Source organism: Felis catus, chromosome C2 (genome assembly GCF_018350175.1).
Source record: "Felis catus isolate Fca126 chromosome C2, F.catus_Fca126_mat1.0, whole genome shotgun sequence".
NCBI lineage: Eukaryota > Metazoa > Chordata > Mammalia > Carnivora > Felidae > Felis > Felis catus.
Genome location: NC_058376.1, coordinates 141,298,809 through 141,318,239, shown reverse-complemented (window position 1 = coordinate 141,318,239; position 19,431 = coordinate 141,298,809). Strand labels below are relative to the sequence as shown.

Genomic DNA, 19,431 nt, shown 5'->3' with positions numbered 1-19,431 from the left:
AGATCTTGAGAAACTTAACAGAAGACCATGGGGGGAAGGGAAGGGGGAAAAAATGAGTTCCACACAGAGAGGGACAGAGGCAAACCATAAGAGACAAGTAGAGAGAACAAACTGAGGGTGGATAGGGCGTTGGGGGAGAGGGGCAAATGGCTGATGGGCATGGAGGAGGGCATTTGTTGGGACGAGCACTGGGTGTCGTATGTAAGTGATGGACCACGGGAATCTACCCCCAAAACCAAGAGCACCCTTTACACACACTGTACGTTAGCCAATTTGACAACAGATTATATTAAAAAAAAGAAAGAAAGAAAGTGTATCTGAATGTTTATGTTAGCCACTTGCTACACCCAAGTGAATAAGCAGGACTTCAAATATGAAGATAACCCACTTACTTTTGGCAGGAGAGCACATGTCCTCATGGTCACTGCCTCACTAGAGGAGCTGGGCTGAGGTACACCTATTAGTCTAGCTTGCTTCGTGTCCTACAGCCTGCTTTGGGGCTATAGGTGGAAGGAACGGGTCAGCACATACAGTTCAACTAAGACCTGTAATAACAGCCAAAGTTTATGGAGCGTTGTCTATAGCCAAGCGTCCTAAAATCTCTTACATATATTGTTTCCTCCTCACCATACGGTCATAAAGTACACACTGTTATTATATTTATTTTATAACTAAGAGAAACGACACAAGAAGGTAATTTGCCAAAGTCAAATGGAGGAGCACAGATGAGGACCCAGGAAATGTGATTTCAACGTATATTCCTCGGACCACTAAACTCAACAGCCCCCTCCCTCTCACACTTCCTAGATGGCCTTTTAGCAGAACCAAGCTTCTTGTTCAAGTGAGTTCAAACCCAAGGTATTGCTAGCAATCGACTAATTCAGCTATCACACTGAAATCTAACGGAAATAAGACTACATTCTAGAACTACCCATATTTTTTACTAACAACACAAACATACATATTTACTATTCCTAGGCCTAAGGAAGCTGGGGAATTGGTTAAAAAAAATTAACGGATCCTTTAAAAATTGCATGACAATTTTTTCAGTCTGTATTGGGAATGACACTGCTCAAAGCCTGATATACTCTGGATACTCTATTTGCTGAGATTTTCATTTTTATGACCAAAGTGGGCATTTGGTTACAGCTGCTTTAAAATTTTTCTGAAATCAAGATTAAAGTTGTCCCTTAAAACAAGGAACTCTGGGACCTCCATCTCCCATCTGTCTGTATTGTAATGGACCCAAAATGACTTTCTGGGGGAGGATCTCGTGTTGCCTGGGACACTCTTATGGCTCATAGTTAAGCAAAACCAGGTACCCTTCTACTGAGGCATATCTCATTGTTAAATACCCTGACTTCCACAGGAGGGTATTAATTCTATCCCTAGCTGGACTCAAAAAGCACACGGCTTAGCACTTCCTGAAAAAAAAAACAGAGCAGCTGTTCTCCAGGTACTTCTCCAAGAATATAATCTTAAATTCATTACAGATTCAGTAATGTCTTTCAGGAACTTGGTTGAGAGAAGATGTACTCTGGACAACTCCCCAAACCCAGGTCTATTCCTCAGAAAGAGGTTCTTTCCTGTTTTGATATCCAAAAAAATTATACAGGGGGTACATTTACTCTTTCTTTTTTTTTTTTTTTTTTTATAAAAGTTCAGGAACCTCACAGACACCATGTAAGAAAAATATACTCAACGCTCCAGCCCCGGGGTTGATGGCAGATCATCAGGAAGTGACAATCAGAACCACATAAGGCTGAATCTGATGGGAGTATTCCCTGCTCTCACAGAATTGATTTTCAATTACCTTTGCACTGGTCTATACTGAGAGATCATAGGAAAGAGCTGATGAAGGTTATCACTGCTTCTGATGAGGATGTTGTTTGTGACACTATTTGAGGTCTTTTGAGAAAGACTTATTGGAGAACTTTCTCGCTGGTCTCAATATCAGGCAGAATGGGGCTTCTCCAATCAACGGGTTTCATCTTACTCAGGAACACTATGAATCATCTTTGCCCCTTCTCTTGGGCTGCTGAAAGGCTCAGGGTCCAATATGTGGCCCTTCTCTACAAAGGAGACTTGACTTCAGTGATGGGCTGGGTGTCTCCCTGATTCTATCTCATTTTTTCATTATAATTTTCTCTTCCCCTCAACTATTTTTTTCTTCTGATACTGAACAGTAATGCATTTTAGTTAAGATTTTCTGAATAAAGAAGTGTACATATATGCAACCCCCCTCCCCCCGCCAAAGTGACTAGTTCCAATAATGATCTTCTGATACTGAACAGTAATGCATTTTAGTTAAGATTTTCTGAATAAAGAAGTGTACATATATGCAACCCCCCTCCCCCCGCCAAAGTGACTAGTTCCAATAATGATCCAATTGCTACCATGAAACCCTGAAAGCTAAGCTTGACTCTTTCTTGGCCTTCAGGCCCACACAGTTGATTCTGTTTGAAATCCATTCACTTCTAACTCCACTGTCACTACCCTACTTCAGGCCAACAGCAACTCACTTCTGGGGCACTCCAGTATCTTAACTGGTCGTACTCCTACAAGGGTTCACCCCTACAGTGGTGCAGAAGGGGTGTAGGCGGTATACCCCTACATCAGCAATGTCTGGTCCACTGCCTTATCCAACCTATTCTCTGAGTTTCAACTATGCTGGAAAGTCTACATTGGCTTATGATATAGTCTCGATGCCTTAAAAGACCTTAAAAGTCCCTGGAGAATCTGAAATGAGCGCTTTTTCACACAACCCACGGACTTTCTCTTCCTCAAAAGTACAAGGTCCGCCCCTCCCTCTTTTGGGCATTTACACATGCTGTTCCCTTTGCCTGGAACACTCTTATTTCACACTCCTGGCTTTTACTTGGTTCTCAGTTCTCAATTTAAATGTTTTTGTTTTGTTTCTTACAAAGGGGGAGGTTTTCCTAGACCCTTATGTTGTGTTACACATGCCTTATACATGCCTTCCGGAAGAGTTATTGTTTGGGAAGAATATCTTGTTATATTTGACTGCAGTGGCTACACTACGGGGCAAGGACTGCATCTGTCTTGTTCACTGCTCTAGTCCAGGTCCTGGCACACTCAAAAAATATTGGTTGATTGACTGAATGAGCTACATCACCATTAAACACGAGGAATCAGAAAATGCCAATGTTAAGATTCTCGGTTAGTGGGTCTTTAGTGGACCCACACATGTAACGAAACAATTTGCAGAAGTGCTCTTACTTAATGTAAAACAAATTCATTGTATTTGATTGGTCCTTTTCTATCTCCCAATATTTTCACTTTAAAATGGAGAAAAGAAGAATCCACACAAGCCTGTCATTCCTGGGTTGATTGCTTATTCAGGGGCCATAAATCACCCAGGATAATGGAGCAATAAAGACAAAGCACATCTTCAGAGATCTTTCCATTTTTCAAAAGATACTGTGTTATTTAGACGTAAAGTAAGACTTTGGTTGTCTGAGAGAAAGCAGAGAAGAGAGAGAATTACCAAGTAATATAGAGATTTAGCTGCCAAAGTCACTGGGTAGCCCCCCACTCCCCCTGCACAGCAAGTATGAACTTGCTCATAACATTAGTGGTTTATACCTTTTTGTTAAAATAAGTTGTACTCACATTTTTTTTGGGGGGGGGGACACATAGTACAAAGTCAAGCAATATCACAGACTTCTATTCTGAGGCTGAAGTGTGTAGGTCGACCTAAGATTGTCCAACGGGTACTTGGTTTCACTTCTTTTCCTTCCTGCATTCTTGACTGTCGCTCGTTTATAAATTCCAATGAGATGCTCCTGTTTCATACATAGGAGGATCTCGTAGGTTATAACCTCCATCAAATTCCGACAAACTGATTACTGCGATCTCTGATAAAACGAACATTTTAACTCAAGGATGTGTACGGGGCATTTCCAAACTAGTTAAAATGTTCACTTCCTCAAAGCAAGCGCAGAGGGGGCTTCTGGGTTGCCCTAGGACTCAATCTCTCGGACTCTGCTACATCTCAGGCCCTGAGTTCTGTGAGATGCTCTGTGCTCTCCTTCAGTGACTTCTGCGAACTCGCAATCAAGAAAAATCTCAACCAGCAGAGCAAGTAAACTCCATTACTAAGGCGTCAGGTACACAGGTGGTCTACAGAACAGGCTCACAGAGGAAAAAAGAAATCACTTCTCAAAATTATCTCTGTGGGAGAGAGTCTGGGCTCTCCCTAAAGAGAAATGATTCTCTTCAAAACTGAAAAATTAAAGCATGTGAAGCACAATTAGAAACACCGACTTCTTCTGCATACAGATTCAGCACAATTAAGGAATCATCTTTACACACGTACACACGCTCACCAAGGTATTGTCTGCCCTTTTCGAACAGCTGAATTTCAGAGACTGAAAACGCCATTCACACTAAGTAACATGGTTTTCTATGTATTACTAAAAAACAAACAAAAATCCTGTGGATTAAGCGGTGAAATAAGCCCTTCTTACTCCTTGTTTTTTATTTTACACTCTCTCAAGCGGCTCTTTTCAGATTTGGCACATGTTTTTATCACGTGTCATTCTTTTGCCTATAAATGGAAACCTTAGTTGAATATACTGGTTAAGGTCCTCTTAAAATGTCTTTGTACTCAGAGTCCAACCCTTCCGAATCACTTTTCGATTCAATATTTGATAACTGCGCATTTTTTTTTAGTGTTTATTTGTGAGAGAGCGAGCGAGCAAGCATGAGAGAGGGTGGGGCAGAGAGAGAGAGGGAGACACAGAATCTGAAGCAGGCTCCAGGCTCCAAGCTGTCAGCACAGAGCCCAAGGTGGGGCTGGAACTCACAAGCCATCAGGTCATGATGTGAGCTGAAGTCGGATGCTCCAGTGAGTCACCCAGGTGCCCTGGTGCATTTCTAAAAAAGAGTGTGCCATTATTGTCTCTGAGTTGCCAACCATTTGGCCAGTTTCCATGCTAGAGCTTTTTGGATCTTACTCAGTGTCAACAGAACTCGGTCAGACAATAAGCTAACCCTTTCATCCAATGGTCCTTAAATGACTATCTTAAATATGAACAAGCTCTTTTGTCTGGTCATGCAACTAGAAATAACCGTCATGTTTATGCATGCAAAGAACGGTAATTGTGTTACAGCTGCTCCCAACAACACCTGTAAGACGCCATAAAATAAAAGCTGTATCTTGATTTTAGGAATACTAAAATTTGCGTGTGAGGTAGGGAAGGGAGTGTGTCTTAGAATCCGTGAAATGCAACTTTAGAGACTCATCCCAGGAAACAAGGTAAAATCCTTTTAAAACAGGCTTGATTATTCTCACTCTAAGACAAGTATTTTAACTCAAAGATACTTTTAGAGCATTTCCAAACTAGTTAAAACTCTACGTTATTTGCATGTAGAGTAGGTTCGTGATAGAATCAACCCAAATTGATAATTGTTCCAACCGGCCAGTTTGAGCGCGTGGGTCTTTGGTGTGAGGAATTTCACCAGAAGCTATCTTGGATGCAGAGGAGGCAGAAGTCTTATGAAGGGTAATACTTCTCACTTCTCCCAGCTACACAGCGATGGAGGGGACGGAATAGGATACTCTGGAAACACAACTGGCTTAAACACATCATTGCCTACCTAACCCCCACCCTTCCTTATACATAATAAGGACACAAATGTATGCTTTTAAAACACCCAAGAAAACAAACTAGTTAAGTAGGAGTGTAGGTAGACAAAGCGTTTTTTTTTTTTTTAAGTTTGTTTATTTTGACAGACACCACAAGCAGGGGAGGTGCAGAGTGGGAGAGAGAGGATCCCAAGCAAGCTCCGATATGGGGCTTAAGCCCATGAAGCATGAGATCATGACCTGAGCCGAAATCAAATCAGTCAACTGACTGACCCAGCCAGGTGCCCCAACAAAGAGTATATTTTTTTTTACACACCATCTTCAAATCACTCAAACGTTTTGGTTAATTCACAAATTCTTTTACGCATAAAATCCAGGAACGATACCAATAATTTCCAGGGGAACATGACCGGCCTTTCTATCCTTATGGTCCCATATACACATGCTCTCGGCCTCTATTTTCCAAGGGAGAGTGGGCAATGCCCATACAACCAAACTCTCTTGCTCTCTACTCTCTACTCTTCCTGCCTTGGTGGCCACTACACGTTGCTAGGGAACTCTCTGGCCAGAGTTCAACTTAACAGCCTTTAGTTCAAAATTCTTTCCTAAACCCATCGTCTCCATCACAGCTTGGTGGCAAGACTGTCTGTGAAACCCTGGGTCTGTCTCTGGCTGAGAAGATTCCAAGGACCTGAAACTAGCATTCGATGGAGATTAGCAGGATTTGATGAATTAAGTGACAGCTCAATTATAACCGGAAAGTTGTACAGAAAAGAATAATGAGGCAACTCCTTCTCCTTTACTAAATAAAGTAATTATCTTTTTTTTTTTAGCCCTTGCATTTGAAAGATGACTGTATTCTCTGAATAAGAAAACAAACAAGCCAAAAATAACTCCTCTGGACATTTATTGTTAGTTAAAGAAAGAAAGGATCGGGTCTTAGGGTTGTCAAAATAGACGCAATATGAAAATGCAGACTTTTGGGAAATGTACAGTGTTGCTGAAATGCATCGCAGCAGCAGTAATTTAATTTCCTTATCAGTCTCCCAAGAGAACCTGGGAACAGAATGTGCCCGAGTCCAAGAGGAATTCTTGAAGGGAAAGCAGAAAGAAGCTAATCGAAAGCTGTGGTACCAGACTGTGTCAGTTCAGATAATGCAAATACAAAGGGGCAAAAGCAAGGAAATTATCAGGGAGAAATGGAAACAAGAAGAAAAAGATCAGAACAAAAATAAACCACGTGACAGATCGCTTTATAACGGGGTGTGTTTTAAGATAAATGGTGAGTCGGGACAAAGCCACATGAAAAAATACTGGCTTCCAGTGATGCTGAATATCTTATCAGAACACCAAAAAAAAAAAAAAATTAGGTATTTACTAGATAAATGGAAAACACCCTAACATTCGGGAAAGAAAAAATCGAGGATGTATCTAAAAAGAACACAGATTTTATAATCCCTGTGGTTTTTGTATCGTGAGGTTGATGAGACTCAGCATAACATAAAGGACATTGAACATTAATTTCCTATGCGCCCGGATTAGAAACACCATTAGTTTTTATAAAGGAAAAGCTAGTTTTTTAATGCCCCACAGTACAGATAGAAAAATCAGTATGTAAGAAGATGCCTCTTTAATATTTGTATCAAAGTTAAGGTAAATGTTTATCTTCTAAGATTTTGAGAAACCTCGTTGCTACTCCACTGTAATAGTTCAAGTGGATTATGTTTCCAAATAGGATGCTTACCTGAAGCTGATACTAAATTACAAATCAGTAAGTAGATCAACAGGTCTTCTAGCATCAGTGCTTCTCAAACTTTGCAGCGTGTACAAATCACTTGGGGGAGCACGTAAATGCAGAATGATGCAGAAGGTCTAAACTGAGGCCCAAGAATCTGCATTTCAACAAACGTCTAGGCTAAAGATGCTGAGGCTGCTGGCCTGTGGACCATGATTTAAATAGCAAGGCTCGGGCGCCCGGGTGGCTCAGTCGGTTAGACGGCCAACTTCGGCTCAGGTCATGATCTCGCGGTCCGTGAGTTCGAGGCCTGCGTCAGGCTCTGTGCTGACAGCTCGGAGCCTGGAGCCTGTTTTGGATTCTGTGCCTCCCTCTCTCTGACCCTCCCCCGTTCATGCTCTGTCTCTCTCTGTCTCAAAAATAAATAAACGTTAAAAAAATTTTTTTTTAAATAGCAAGGCTCACCTTGCGGCCTCTGCTGGTGGGGAGTCGTTCACAAGCAATACATGAACTGAAAGGATGACCAAGTTCCAGCTTAGAACCATAGCTGGTCTCAATTACGTATTTTGGTTTAAGATCACCTATGTCCAAATAACTGTTAGCCTCTATAAGAGCCTGCTTTCCCTTTTATTTAAAATAATTTTCATAACCCAAACACTGAACAACTGCCTAATACCCGGGGTGTGACGGGTTAGGTTATAAATGGAAATGCGGACTCCTGCCCCCTAGGAGTTTATAATCGAACACAGAGACATTGGTTTTGGTGTGTATGTGATATTCTAAACCAGAAAACCACACCAGAGTAGATGCATGTTGTCAAATCACATCCAAATCAAAGGTTTAATCTGTTGTCAGAGTGAAAGAAAGGAAAACGGAATATAAAATTTGGTAGAAACGGAGATAATTTCACTTAGGAACCACACACACATGTAAATCGGTACAGGCATTACAGAGAACGGTACAGAGTTCCTCAAAAAACCAAAAACTGTAACTAGTGAATGATCCAGCAAAACTTCTTCTGGGTATATATTCAAAGGAAATGAAATCGGTGTCTCAAAGAGATATCTGCACCCCATGTCTATGGTCATTAGCCTCAATAGCCAAGCTATGGAAACAAAGTGAGTGCTCTTGATGGCGGATGAGCTGAAAAACTGTGACTGATGTGTGTGTGTGTGTGTGTGTGTGTGTGTGTGTGTGTGTGTGTGTGTGTCCACATAATTAAACACCTATTAATTGCTCAGTTTTTCAACACAGGAGATCCTGACATTTCCAACAACATGGATGAACCTGAGGAGCAGCATGCTAAGTAAAATAAAGCAGGCACAGAAAGAAAAATACTGGGTGATCTCACTTGTAAGTGGAAGCTAAAAAAGTCACATGCACAGAAGCAGAGAGTAACCGGTGGTTGCCGAGGGCGGGGAGAGGGTGGAAACGGAAGGAGATATTAGTCAAAGGGTACAAAGTTGCCGCCGGGTAGGATGAACAAGTCTACAGATCTAACGTAGAGCATGATGGCTAGAGTTAATCCTGCGTTGAATACTGGAAATTTGTTAGAAGATTTCAGGTGCTCTCACAACAACAACAAAGCAACTATGTGAAGAGATGATATGTTAATTAGCTTCACTGTAGTAATCATTTCACTATGTCTATGTATATAAAATCATGATGTTGCACCCCTTAAACGTATACATTTTTTACCTGAAAAAAAGATGGTAGGGAACTTAAAAATAGCAGCTGGTAATTAACAACTAAAATTAAATACAGTTTTAACTCTCAAATATAATTGAGGCCCTTCCTAAAATGATGCCACTAACTTTTCCTTCAAAGCCTTTATAAAAATACAGATCTCAGTAAATGAAATCAACACAGTATTAGGAATGATCACTTGCATCTGAAAAAAACAGGATGGATTTGTTATGTATTCTAGACTTCCTTGCTGCCACGGCCATACAAGTGTTTAAACGGTATGAAAATAATGCTGCCAAGCTTTGGAAAAACGCAAGAGGCTGGAAAAAGAGCCAAGATGTTACAAATTTCTCCCCACTCCACCGTTCTCCTTTCTGTCAAACTCATAAAAATGTACATAATCCGCACACATTTGTAAAAGCACACTCTATTTATGTCAAAGTAAACTTAAATTTGGAGCTTTATGTGTCTTTCACATAATACAGCTCATTGTTTTCCTGAGAAATGATGACAGATTTTGATACCTGGGGCAATGCTGAGATTATTCAATTTGAGTTGGGTAATTAAGAACAGATTCTTACTACTAATGCTTGATCAACTTAAACTGTTACAATACAGAAAATACTCCTTCTTCCTGAGATTCTGAAACTTAATATCTTTTAAAAATGGGAAAAGCCAAAAATTATTTCTCCTCCAGAGCAAGACATAATTAAAGCCGTCTAAGGCTGCAGCTACATGACTAAACGAAGCCAACTTATTGGATTATTTTTCCCCTTCGCCATGTCAACTGGCGCTGTGTTCTCTCATTGGAAGAAAGCTTAATATTTAAAACAAAATTTGCTCTAAATGAAGCCGTCGGTGCTTTTAAAACATTTCTAAAAGTCAGCTTGTAGGGTAGAGGAAAAAAAAAAGCATTGAAATAACTGATTTTGAGTCCTTGGCTCTTATAGTTACTAACTCAGTGGTTTCAAGCATCTCAGAAGTTGGGTCTCCCCATTTGAGAAGTTCCTCAGAGACAGGAAGGACTAAATAACGTAACACATACGAATACCCTTTAAAAACTAAGGAATGCTATAAATATATTAGTTTTGTGATTTAGCTAACAACAGGAACAGCAACCATGAAAGCCAGAGACTGAGACACGGTGACATTTATTTAGCCTAGACATGATGAACTGTCAGTCTATGAGCGTGGTCATTCCTACCTTCCCATTTTTGGGGGTCTGTTCCTGAGACCAGTCCCGACAAGAATTTCTGAAATCAGTCAGGAGACAAAAACAATACAGGTATAGTTTAAGAAGATTGAATGTCAAACATTTTTAACCAGACACGGGAGAACTGAACGTTCTCCAAATAGGGAAAGAGGGAACAGAAGTGTTATAGGTAATAATTACAGGAATCAGCTTTCACTCACAGGCTGGGGAAACAAAGGGAAGAGGTTGGAATTGTCACAACTTAAAGCTCAAAGAAGGGACCCACACCTCTGAGGAGAGGGCTCCGCCTGACAGGTGCTGGTGGCTTTGAAACCGGCTCTGGGAGTGCCGGAAAAGCTACACGCTGGAATCGACTGGAGCGAATAGAGAAACTGGGGCTGCCTGGGTGAAGAAGCATGGCTGACGTAGGGCTCCCAAGAAGGGAAGCAAACCAAATCATGCACCCTTAACTGATATACACGTCTTTAACAATGACAGTAACTATACTAAAATAATCACACCAGCTATTATTTATTAAGCTTTTATTAAAGTGTTAGGAACCGCCTGGTGTTAGGTCTCAGCATATTACATACACTTATTTATGAGAGACCTCGCCAGCTTAAGTGTCATATCCAAGATTCTACCATGTGTACGTGGCAATGCAGGGATAAAATTTGGCCTGGATAATGGCAAAGCCCAAGATCTTGCCCTGTATCTCACGATTTCCACATGAAGATTCATTCTGTATGGAATTGCTACCTGGAAACTGGCAGGGAATATTTGAATGAAAAGGTGCAGAAATAATACTGACATGGGGAAGCTGATTTTAAGTGATACCAGTTGTAGCAAAGTTTTAAAGTTAGCTAATTATAAAAAAATTGTTTTAACATTAGCTCATGCACAGTGTTAATGTTTAAAACCTTTCACAACTTGAACATAGCAAAAACTGCAGAGAAGAAAAGTGGCTTCGAAACTGTTAAAATTAATGGCACAACATTCCGTGTAGAAAAACAAAACCAAAACGTCACAGCAGCAGAGACTGAAATCCATCGAAACCATTCTTGGAGGTGCCTGGGTGGCTCAGTAGTTTGAGCAACGGACTCTTGGTTTTGGCTCAGGTCAAGATCCCAGGGTCGTGGGATCGAGCCCTGCATCCGGCTCTGCACTGAGCACGCAGCCTGATTAAGATATTCTCTCTCTCTGTCTCTTTCTCTACCCACCTTATGCTCCTCCCCCACTTGCATGCTCTAAAATAAACACACACACACACACACACACACACACACACACACACACACACACACACCATTCTCCCCCTCTTCCTGGGCACTGAATCAGACCCAGGCTCCCTTGCAGTTAGGTGTGGCCACATGACTGAGTCCCAGCCAATCGGTTGTGAGGGGGAGTGCTGTGTGGTACTTCCTTATTTGGCCCAGAAAACCCTCCTGCCTTCATCTCTTCCTCCTTCTCTGGGTGGATTCCGAGGACATCTGAACTTTAGAAGATGGAAGAGACTCAAGTCAGAAGATACCTGGATAGGTGAATCGTCTTGTGGAAGGTTAACGGCTAGTGACCTCCACCCCGATCCTGGGCTGTTCTGTACTTGAGAAATAAACCTCTATTATGACTGAGCCATTTTGTGGCTGAGTGCATTCACTGCTTCATGTACCCTTAACCGATATACACATGATTTTTAATAATTATATTATATACTAAAATAATCATGGCAGCGAATGTTTATTAAGCTTTTGTCAAACTGTTAGGAACTGTGTGGCGTTAGATCTTAGCATATTACGTATATTTACTTGCAAAAGACCTCGCCGGGTCTTCACTCAGAACGTCTCTACGCTTTGCACGAGGCAAAAATGAGCCTAGTTGACTCTCTAACGCTTCAAATTAGGCTAGAGGAAGAAAACAAAGAGATCTATCTGTAAGAAAAATAAGATCACCGTTAGAAACACACAATAAACGGCTGATAGCTTGATGGCAAAGAAAGAGGCAGACGGACTACAGAAACCATATTAAAAAAAAAACCAACAAAACTGCAGTGTGGGACCCTTTGGTGGAGGGACTATAGCTCCGCCCACCCTTAGAGTTTTCGAAGGAATCACAGTGTAATTGTTCCCCTCAACTGATGTGTATAATGATGACTAAGTGGCCAAAAAGTCACGTTTCCCAAGTTCTGTTTAAGAAAGCAGGGAAGTGCTACCATATGCCTGTGAATATTTTTCAACTGACATGGTCAAGGTTAAAAAAAAAAAAAAAAGAATGGCAGGAGGGAAGGAAGGGAATCCTGCCGCCTAAGGGATGTGTTTCAGTTAGCTGGAAAATTTACTTAGGTGGAACAGCAAATTTTTAAATGGTGGAATACTGCTGTGCATTGGTTTATCTAAGAAGCCGTCCTTTGCAACATCACAACGATAAATCCTGTAGGAAACTCAGATGGCGGTTTAGATTTGATAAAACGCAGAATATCAGGAACAGTCTCCATTTTTTACTGCTGTCCCATTTTATGGGAAACAAACCACCTTTTCTGCCGATGTGAATCACAAGAGCTCATTCTCAGAAGCTGCTGCCTAGGCTCACATTTCCTATTTGCTGGTTATCTTTCCACTGCTGTCATTCTGGGGCACACACTGTAAACTGTGTAAGTGATCTGTGCTGCTTTCCTGCTGGGATTAGTAATAGCCATACTTCCAAATATTACTGTGCAATCGACCTGCGGCTTGCATTTAGATTACATTTGATTTCTATTCTTGGGAAATGCATGCCTTAATTTTCCTATTACGTTAAAACTGATAATGCATAAAAAGAAGATATCTATTCACGATATTGACTTATAAAGTGGGCGTGATTTGCTTTAGAATAGCAATGCTTGTCCCACCAAATGTGCATTTATGATTTAGACCAGCCAACCTATGGGGAAGGGCGGAAAGACTGACAACTAAAAACAGTGGAATGGGAAGCAATCCCAACCGCAAGGCAGATCATAGAAGCTGCTTGAACCTACATACTAGAGAAATTTCAGGAGAGTGCCAATCTGGTGATCACATTCTTCCAGTCTCTCCCTGCAAATGCACAGAGGCTTGTAAACAGCTGAATCCATTATTCACAAGGCCAAAGAAGGAACTAAGACTGTTGTATCAGAACCCGTGGAGCCTTACTTGGCAAAACATATGACTGATATCCTTTATGGTACCACAAATCTTTTTTTTTTTTTGTTTTGTTTTCTGTTTTTTGCACATGTATACACTAAACAGCTGTCACTTTTTTATACCTGTTATGAATTTTTTAAAAGTGCTATCAAAGCACTTGTTTTACTATCTTTTTACTGTCTTTATTTTTTTTTTTTCTTTTACAGTAGGTCTCAGAGAAGCCTGGATGCACATCCTAAAGCTCATTAGGTAGGAGAGGAATAACGTCCAGCATGTGTAGGTTCTCTGTGGGGACTCAGGATATTTGTATGTGGTGTAAACTGTAGGGAGCTAAAATAAAAATTCTCTAACACTGAAAATAATGTCATTATGAAAATCTTGTACCTTTAGAGTAAACCCGCAAAAATAATAATGATTATTTTCTTCATTCAGAATTTTAAAAATGCTTTAACTTACTATGACATGATACATGCTTAAAGCAAAGCACACAAATTCTAAGCTCAGTGAGTTTTCACCGCTCCTATGCCCATCAATTGAGATTAAGAAATAGAAGACGACCAACAAACAGAAGCTCCCTTTATAGTCATTACCTCCACGCCACCAGGGAAGCTACTCCGCGAACTCTGAACACTGGAGATGAGTTTTGCATGTGCATATCTACATACTGGAATCAGTTTCTACTTTTATATACATGAACTTCATCTGTATTGTCATATGCAGTTGGACTTGATTCTCACTGACGTATACGATAGCCCATTGTTGTCAATATACCCCAATTTATTTTTCCATTCTTTTTATTTTTTTTATTTAAAATTTTTTTTAAGTATTTATTCATTTTTGAAAGAGAGAGAGACAGAGACAGAGACAGAGAGACAGAGCATGAGCCAGGGGAGGGGCAGACAGACAGAGGGAGACACAGAAGCTGAAGCAGGCTCCAGCCTGACACCAGACTTGAACCCACGAACTGTGAGACCATGACCTGAGCCAAAGTTGGATGCTTAACCGACTGAGCTACCCAGGCACACCAATCCATTCTACTCTTTTAAAAACATTTTTTTTTCAACGTTTATTTATTTTTGGGACAGAGAGAGACAGAGCATGAATGGGGGGGGGGGGCAGAGAGAGAGGGAGACACAGAATCGGAAACAGGCTCCAGGCTCTGAGCCATCAGCCCAGAGTCTGACGTGGGGCTTGAACCCACGGACCGCGAGATCGTGACCTGGATGAAGTTGGACGCTTAACCAACTGCGCCACCCAGGCGCCCCCAATCCATTCTACTCTTAACGAACCTTTGGATATTTTCCAGCGTTGAGTTATTAGGAATAGTAGGAGTTTTGTGTAATATGCTTTTAGTGAACACACACTAGTGCTTTTTAGTAGGTTTCTATCTATAGCATCAATGGGTCATAAGATCTATGCGTGTTCAGAAGGTTTAGTAAATACTGACAGTTTTCCAAGGTGGTTGTACCAACTTACATTCCCACCAGCACTGTATGGGAGTCTTGGTTGCTCCATACCCTCAACTAAAACTTGGTATGATCTGTGTTTTTCATTTTAGCCATTCAGGTAGCCATTCACAGTATGACCTGAATTTGCATTTCTCTGCTGACTAATAATATTACACAGACTGAGACTTTTTGATATATTTTCAAATAAATGTATATTTCACAGAATTCCTGAACAGTAAAGGATCTCAAAGATGAGCCATTCCTGGGACAGCATTTGTGTGGCAAATCTGTCCCCACTAAACCCCCATACCACCCGTTCCTGTACCCTTAGAATACACGGCAATAGATCACTGACCTGGATTCAGCTTCAGAAACCTTTCCAGGGTGCCTGGGTGGCTCACTCAGTCGGTTAAGGGTCCGACTCTTGATTTCAACTCAGGTCATGATCTCCCCGTTTGCAAGATCGAGCCTGCGCATCAAACCTGCGCTACGAGCACAGAACCTGTTGGGATTCTCTCTCTCCCTGTCTCCTGCCTCCCCAGCTCACACTCTCACATCCTCTCTTTCTCTCTCAAAATAAATAAATCTACTTAAATTAAAAAAAAAAAAACAACCTTCCCAATACAACTCATTATATGGTCAGTTCCACGCAAACAAAATCAACTCACAAGAGGAATCTTATTGACCAGATGAAGTTTACCAGAAACAGAAAGATAGAACTAGTAGAAATGGCTAAGGTAGACTGCTCTGGGTTTAAATTTCAGATCTGCCATTCACAAGGGCAGAAAAGAAGATCTTTCTTTAGGACACCTTGGCCTTTCTCAAGTTGGTATGACTTGCTTTATGGTAGCAACGTTCAATTCATTGAGCTGAGTGATACTGACAAGTTACTTCATCCCAAGAAAGTGGTACCATGAGGATTAACTAAAAAAAGATTCGTACCATTTTCAGTTCTCAACCTCCTTCCCCTTGTTCAAGGACAGCTTTCTCCTGGGCACAAATCTTTCATGATTGCTGTGAATCTGCCTGCTCTGGAATCGGTACGTTTCCTAAAAGCCCGCTGAAGACAGCAGGAATGTGGGCAATGACCATGAGTCACCAAGGTCTTTCCTGATTTTTGTCTACATCAAGACACTTACTTTTGGGTCATTTCATCTATAACTATGATCAAACAGGCAGGAAGATTCAGGGATGGAAATACCAGAAGGAGGGGGGTCACGTTCCCTGACGCTTCCAAAGGCGCACATCATACCTGATGCTCTGTGGACTACTCATCTACTCACCTCGCCTTCGCCAAGGTCCTCAAACTGCTTCACTAGCAACACTGAAATCAACCACTGGCCAACGGGACACAGGCACTCCTGCCGGAAGAAAACTACAGAAGGAAGGAAAAACCATCAGACTCCATGGCAACTCCTTTCAACTGAAACCTTTGCATGGTTTCAATATCCTCGACCTGTTCTCACAGGCAGGCAGAGGATTCTATCTGTGTGCCATCTACCCATCGGCACAGGCTGCTTCCTTCTCTCGTTATGAAGCACTTGTTTACAAAAGCTCACAATATCTTGATGGCAATTGTGAAATCCAATAGCTCTGAAGCCCCACGTTTCTTTTTCATAACTCATTTGGAGGCGCGACCTTACCTGATGCAAACTCATCTCACGGCAAAAGCCCTCCCTAAACTGATGTGAGGGTATTTATTATCTTTGCTTGGTCCACTTTGTGGGGATAAGGTATACAGTTTGCTACAGAAGCACGGCTGTGCTTTGAGCAAGTGCTGCTCCCCACTGGGTGGGGAGTGATACTAATTCACGGCATCTCTACATGGTACCTTCCAAAATGGGAAAAATTTTGAATTTTGAAATAAGTCCAGCCCCTACGAGGACTGGATGAGAAACAATAGACACGCATCAAGCTCATAACAGACCTAACTTTCAAACTGTTATGTCCTGTTGCGTGTTTGCCCTATTATATGAGTTATTTTAAAGAGAAGAAAATCCTAACAGAAAGACACAGGGTTTCACCCAATAGAGCCCTCAAACAATAAAATTTGCAAGTACCCAGAGTGGAAGAGGATGTATGGGGGACGTATATGGGAAGCAGAGGCCCAAATACACTATTGGCGGAAATGTATACTTCCATAAACTTTTGGAGAGGCTATTACAATTTTGAGAATTTAAAATGCCTATGTACTTTGAGCCAGCAATTCTCTAACAGAGTATCCCGTGGAAAGAGTCAAAAGAGTATGTCAGGGAGATGCCATATTGAATGTAAAAATATAAACTAAAGGTGTATCAAGAAGAGCGTGGTGAAATAAATTTTGGTGTAGCCACACAAAATGATACAACGCTGTTTTTTAAAAAAAAAAAAAACAAAAAAACAAAACCAAACCCAGAAATGAAGTAGACCTGAATGTAACGATATACAAAAGTCTCCAAAATAAACCTGTAAGTGAAACAACCAATTTGTAGAACAGTAAACATATAAGAAACACGTATATATGATCTTTACAATTTCTGAGAATATACTTGTATTCTAGATGAGCCAGTTGTCCCCGTACACATCTTTTTATGGAAAGTCACAGGTGGTAATGACTGGGGAGGAGAATGAGGGAAGAAAGCTTTCACATTTCATGGTATAGGTTTTTAACTTTGTCTTTTCCACATGCATATTCTGCTCTCATCGGTTCCCAGAATGGCTGTGGAATTCTCAAAGGCTCAGATACAGTAGAGGTCACCAAGCATCTTTCCTGAGACTGCGAGTGCCGTGAAAGGAATTCTCCGGCCACCAAATACTCCCAGCACCTTCCAGTTAAACTTGATCTCCACTGACCTTTAAATACAGACCAGAGACCTACAGTACTAAGAATCTCCACAGAGGACATCACAGAATTCCAGAAATGACCTTCTGCTAAATAAATCCAATAATCCCCTCCAACGATCCCTCATGTGAATGAAGCATGTTAACTATACTGTTGCCTTGCTGATCCAACAGCATGATCTGTGCTTCAGCTCTGGGTGCGGCACTAAGAACCAAGAAGAGGCTGTGATGAACTGAATCTCAACCGGACTGTATTGATCCAAGTGTTTCCACTTCCCACTGCCCACCTCACTCAGCATTTCACATGGATGGCTAACACAGTGATATACACTGACCTGTGTGTTATCCTCTCCAATACTTCCTGAGTGGTGACCAGAATCTCCCAGTTTAACTGGAACAGTGATCACGGGATGAATATCTCTATGGACCCATTCAAATTCAATCGAAAAACTTAACTCTGCCCTAAACTTATCTGGAATCCCAATTGGATTAGAAAGACAATGAAGAGCAGAGTTACCTTTCAATGCTGGAACATAAATATTAGGTTTAAAAGTACTCGTTCTGCCCAGTAGAAACATACAAAAAAACCCCCCAATGTAGTTAGTCAGGCTACTGGCAGATACACGTATTCTTAAGAATCAGGTTCCCCGGGGGCGCCTGGGTGGCGCAGTCGGTTAAGCGTCCGACTTCAGCCAGGTCACGATCTCGCGGTCCGTGAGTTCGAGCCCCGCGTCGGGCTCTGGGCTGATGGCTCGGACCCTGGAGCCTGTTTCCGATTCTGTGTCTCCCTCTCTCTCTGCCCCTCCCCCGTTCATGCTCTGTCTCTCTCTGTCCCCCAAAAAATAAATAAACGTTGAAAAAAAAAATTAAAAAAAAAAAAAAAAGAATCAGATGCCCAAATATCCTTCAGGCTTTATTATTCGGAGTTAAATTCTTCTCTGCTTTTCCTAAACCACTCATCTTCAAAGATTTTTTTTTAAACCATCTAACTACACCTCAAACTTTAGCTGATCTTATCTGTAGAACACTCTTTTCCAAGATCTTATCTTTAAGAACACTCTTTTCCATGATCTTTGCAAGGGTGGCTTCTCTTTATGTAGATCACAGCTTTAATGGCACCTACCTTCGTTCCTCCAATCAAGTACCGTCATGTTTAAATTTTCCACATATTATTTACGATCATTTCTTTCCTTTGCTTGCTATTTATTCAATTATTGTTGGTTTGTTTTCCACCCCCCAAAAAGTAAATGTTGTAAAACAAAACAAAACAGAAATTACGTCTGTTTCCAATCCCAGTATCTTCTCTAGAATACAGTACGTATTCAGTAATCATTTGATGGAGGAATGAGTGAACGAATGAACACTTTCTGTCACCTTCCATTCCCTAGAATGGTAAGCCAGAGGTTTTGGGGGGGTGGAAAAGACAAAGCAGGTACTGCTCCTGTTTAGTAGAGAAAAGGCTGGGTAAAACCAGGAAACAATATTTTAAACTGGATGAAAACCAAAGGCCAAGAAGCCAAGGTGGTCCATTAGGAAAAGTGTTTACTAACAGCCTGTAATGTGTTTCTGCACCTTTCCTGCCTATCTGACCACATTAGGGGACTACATTAAAAAATGGCAAGAGTCTGGGCGCCTGGGTGGCTCAGTCGGTTGAGCGTCCCACTTCGGCTCAGGTCATGATCTCGCGGTCCGTGAGTTCGAGCCCCGCGTCGGGCTCTGTGCTGACAGCTCACACTCTGTTCTGTCTCTCAAAAATGAATAAAGATTAAAAAAAAAAAAAAAAA

At 41.3% G+C, this 19,431-nt stretch overlaps 1 protein-coding gene across 12 annotated transcripts in view; it reads right to left on the bottom strand.

Annotated features, from left to right (window-relative positions):
* RARB (retinoic acid receptor beta) overlaps positions 1-19,431 on the bottom strand; it is a 769,461-nt gene that overhangs the window by 466,523 nt on the left and 283,507 nt on the right. For 9 of the 12 annotated variants that reach the window (XM_023260626.2, XM_045037698.1, XM_011286272.4 and 6 more), the window contains one exon: positions 16,111-16,202. The exons of the other annotated variants lie outside the window; for them this stretch is intronic. The gene's annotated coding sequence lies outside the window, so the exon portion shown is untranslated. The remainder of the gene's footprint in view (positions 1-16,110; positions 16,203-19,431) is intronic. 12 annotated transcript variants of the gene reach the window in all.